Source organism: Penaeus vannamei, chromosome 14 (assembly GCF_042767895.1).
Source record: "Penaeus vannamei isolate JL-2024 chromosome 14, ASM4276789v1, whole genome shotgun sequence".
In the NCBI taxonomy this organism is placed as follows: Eukaryota; Metazoa; Arthropoda; class Malacostraca; order Decapoda; family Penaeidae; genus Penaeus; species Penaeus vannamei.
In genome coordinates, this window is record NC_091562.1 from 9,603,673 (window position 1) to 9,608,672 (window position 5,000).

Genomic DNA, 5,000 nt, shown 5'->3' on the forward strand with positions numbered 1-5,000 from the left:
ATCATTTTCATCCTTACTATTCTAATTATCCCCATTATGATTAACATCATCCTTGTTGTTATCATCATTATTAATTTTAGCATTTATACTCTTATCATTACTATTATCATTATTTCTATTTTCATTATCATCTTCATTTTCATCATTACTATTATTATCATTTTCAGTATCATTATTATTGCTATTGTCATTAATATCATTATTATTATCAATACATTTATTATTGATGTTCATTGATATTATTCCATCAACAATATTATTATTATTATCATCATTATCATTATTATTACTGGTATCAATACCATCATCATCATTATTATTAATATTATTATCATTATCATTATCATAATCATCATTATTATTGTTATCCTTATTAATGTTATCATTATTATTATTATTATTATTATTATTATTATTATTATTATTATTATTATTATTATTATTATTATTATTATTATTATTATTATTATTATCATTATTATCATCATACCATTATCATTATTATTTTTTTTTATTATCATTATTATCATCATTATTATTATTAATATTATTATTATTATTATTGTTATTATTATGATTATTATTATTGTTGTTGTTGTTGTTGTTGTTATCATTATTCTTATTGTTACTATTATATTATTATATTATTATTATCATTATTATTATCATTATCATTATTATCATCATACCATTATCATTATTATTATTTTTTTTATTATCATTATTATCATCAATATTATTATTAATATTATTATTATTATTATTATTATTATTATTATTATTATTATTATTATTATTATTATTATTATTATTATTATTATTATTATTATTATTATTATTATTATTATTACTACTACTACTACTACTATCATTATTATCATTGTCAATATTATCATTATTTCTATTATCATTATTGGTGTTATCATTATCATTGATATTACTATCATTATCTTTATTATCAATGTTATTACTATTAGTAAAATCATTATTATCATTACTATCATCATTGATATTATAATTCATATTATCCTTGTTACTATTATCATTATCATCATCATTATCATTATCATCATCAACACCATTACTATCATCATCAATATTATTATTATCAGTATCTTTATTCTTACAGTTGTCAAAGTATTATTTAGTATATTTATCATCATCATTATCGTTATCATTGTTATCTATTTTTAGCATTGCTGTTCTTAATATCACTGTTCTTTCTAGTCTATATTGAAGTGCTGTAGCAATGACATCATTGTTATTTACATCACTATTTTTGTTTATGCTGTTCTTGTTATCTAAGTTATCAGTCACAATTTTGATTCAGATTCGGGTTCGTCCCAATCGCACTCATCCATCTCTACACGGTGCGCCTCCCTGAGAATTAATCTTATGATCAGAATTTCCATCAGGATGTATCAGGCAGGAGAGACTTCCATACGATGCGAAATAATTATCTTCTCTCTCATGCGGAGTCGTCGGCTGATGCAGGGCACAAAATGGCAACCTAGGCCAAAAAAATCGCGAAATTTGCATATTAGCAATGATATCGGGTCCCCATCAATCATCGAGAGAGGGACTGGCCTTAAGCTGAGAACAATACTCGTGTGCAAACAATTGATTATCGGCGCGTCTTCTTCTTGTGGGGTTTTTCTTTATTCGGACTCGCTGCGTTCTTCCCGTCTTGAATGTGTGTATCTGAGGGGTGGGGGGAGGATGGGGAAGGGGAGGGGGGACTGGAGGGGAGGACGGGGGAGGAGGTGGACTGAGGGAGGAGGGGGAGGGGAGGGGGCGGGAGGGAGGATGGGGAAAGGGGAGGGGGTGGACTGGGGGTGGTCTAGAGGGGGGGCGGAGGGGGGGGACTGGAGGGGGAGGACTTGGGGGTGGGTGGACTGGAGGGGGAGGACGGAGGATGGGGTGGACTGGAGGGGGAGGGAGGAGGGGAGGGGATAGGGTGGATGGGAAAGGGAAGGGGGGGTGGTGGGGATGGGAAGGGAGAGGGTATGGACTGTGGGAGGAGGACGGGGGAGGAGGGAGGAGGGGAGGGGATAGAGTGGATAGGGAATGGGAAAGGGAAAGGGATAGGAGGGGGAGACGTGAGAGGGAGGGGAGGAAGATGGGCGGGGGAGGGGGGATGAAGGGGTTGGGTGAGGGGGAGAAGGCAAGATAGAGAGATAGGAGGGAGGGAAGGAAACTGCGAGAAAAGAGGGAGAGGACGGAGGTGTGGAGAGGAGGGCTAGCGATAGGTAGAGAGAGAGTGAGAGAAGACAGGTAGGGAGAGAAGGAGGGATGGATAGGAGGGAGAAGTAGATAAAGAGGGAAGAAGAGGAGGAGGAGGGAGCGGAGAGGAGGACAAGACATGGAAGAGAGAGGAAGAGACGATAGATAGACAGGGGAATAAGGGGATCACGGTTAGAAAGATAGGTAAAAGGAAGGAAAGGATAAGATGAGAAATAGAAGGGAGAGTAGACAGGCAAGATGAGATAGATAAAGAGATGGAGGGAAAACAGATAGACAGGAGAAGGAGGAAAAGTAGATAGCTAATCGAGATAGACAAAAAGATGGAGAGGCATAGAGGAAGAGAAAACAAAGGAAGAGAAATAAAGAGATAAATAAAAGGAGAACAGTGAGAGAGATGGGGCGGAGAGAGAGAAAGAGAGAGGGACAACGAGAGAAAGGGAAAGCGGAGAGGGAGGGAAAGGAAGAGCTAGAGATAGAGGTAGAAATAAGATAGATTGACAGACAGAAAGGTAGATAGATAGACTGATTGATAAATGAGTAGACAGATAGATAAAAATATATAGAGAGATAGAGGGTTGAATAGATTAATAGACAAATAGATGGAGAGAGAAAGAGAGAGAGAGAGAGAGAGAGAGAGAGGGTAGACAGAGGAACGATAGATAGATGCCCGGCTAAGCATGTGTGTGTGTTTGAGTTTTTGTGTGTGTGCATGTGTTTTTTTCGTTGTTGTTTTTTTTGCGTGTGTGTTTGAATTTCTTTTGTGTGTGTGTGTCCATTTTTTTGCGTGTTGGTTTGTGTGTATTTTTTTATTTGTGTGTGTGTGTATGTGTGTGTGTGTGTGTGTGTGTGTGTGTGTGTGTGTGTGTGTCTGGTATTATCAATTTCTGTCCATATCAATTCAATTATCATTCTAATCTTCTTTAAGAGATGTACAACTAGAAGTAAACATAGTGATATCAGACCAATTAACAAGGCAGAAGTATTCATAAACATGGGGCCTTATAAACAGATCAGCTGATTGATAAACAGATGAACAGGTGAACAGAAAAAAAAACAAAAGGATAAGTTGTTGGATATAATGGATATATCAGATAAAGTAGCTGATATTTCAGAGGAGTTTGTGACTGTTTATATCTGTGTCTGTCAATGTTTCTAAAACGTGGAAGAGGGGGGGGGGTGAGAGAGGGAGAAGGAGAGAGAGAAGCGAGGAGGGAGTAAAAGTGAGAGAGAATGAGGATAGGAAGAGAGAGAGAGGGGGGGAGGGTGGGGAGGGAGGGAGAGAAAGAGAAAATGAGAGAGAGAGAGAGAGAGAGAGAGAGAGAGAGAGAGAGAGAGAGAGAGAGAGAGAGAGAGAGAGAGAGAGAGAGAGAGAGAGAACGAGAGAGAGCGAGAGGAAGGGAGAGAGAGAGAAAGTGAGAGAGAGAGAGACAGAGAGAGAGAGACAGAGAGGAGAGAGAGAGAGAGAGAGAGAGAGAGAGAGAGAGAGAGAGAGAGAGAGAGAGAACGAGAGAGAGCGAGAGAGAGAGTGAGAGAGGGAGAAAAAGAGGGAGAAAGAGAGAGAGAGAGAGAACAGGACGCATTCTCCAACTTTCTCCCGTTTTCATTGTAACTTTACCCTAAAAAGGATGATGTGACTGACCTCACCATTGGTCACACATTTTTTTTTAGGGTAGACTTTACAAAATTCCTTTTTTTCCCCTTTTTTTCTTTTTTCTTTTCTTTTTTTACATTTTTTTTGGCCTCTGCGTACGCACACATGTGGGTATGAATATGCGACGGAATTTAAAAGTCTTATGAGTGTATTCATTAATACATAAGTGCATGTTTTTCCATGCATGAATGAACGTAGTAATGTAAGTAGAAAGTATATAATGCTTGAGAATGGCTTTGACACATTGCATTCTTGCACAGATGACTGACTACTTTCATATCGATGCATTACCTTATTAAAACTTCTTTATTCTCTCCATTCTTTCTTCTCCCTCTTTTTCATCAGTGTCTCCCATCTGTGTGTTCAATTTCAATTATTCTATCTTAAGAAGGATTGCATGTTGCGAGTCTGTTGGTAAGAGAATGTATATGAAACAGAATAAAAATAAAGAAAAAAAAGGTAAGTGTCTGCAGATAGAATGAGTTTGTCGTTAATCAATAAACATAAAAAAAAGGATTTCATCAAAATAATGAATAAAAAAAAGCGAAATGGTATAGCAATCATAACACAGTTTCTCGGATCCCAACCTGTAATCATGTTTTTATTTGAATATTACTTATCATCATCTTTAAGTATGATTGATCGTCGCATATTCCAGATCTGTCTTCATTGTCTCGCCTCCTGCTCTTCTATTCTATCTCTCTTTCTTTTCGCTTCCTGTCTTTCTCTCTCTTTCGTTTTTCTCTCTCTCTCTTTCTCTCTCTCTCTCTCTCTCTCTCTCTCTCTCTCTCTCTCTCTCTCTCTCTCTCTCTCTCTCTCTCTCTCTCTCTCTCTCTCTCTCTCTCTCTCTCTTTCTATTCCTCTATCTATGTATCTATCTATCTATATGTCTATCTATCTGTCTATCTATTTGTCTGTCTTTCTATCTATCTGTCGGACACGTTCTAGCTTTCTGTCTCTTCTCTTTCGTTTTATGTCTCTTCCTTTTCGAAATGACAGAAAGCGAAGAAATCCCAAAAAAGGAAAAGAAAAAGGCAAACGGAAAAACAGTATCTATCTATCTATCTCCCCCCCCCTCTCTCTCTCTCTCTCTCTCTCTCTCTCT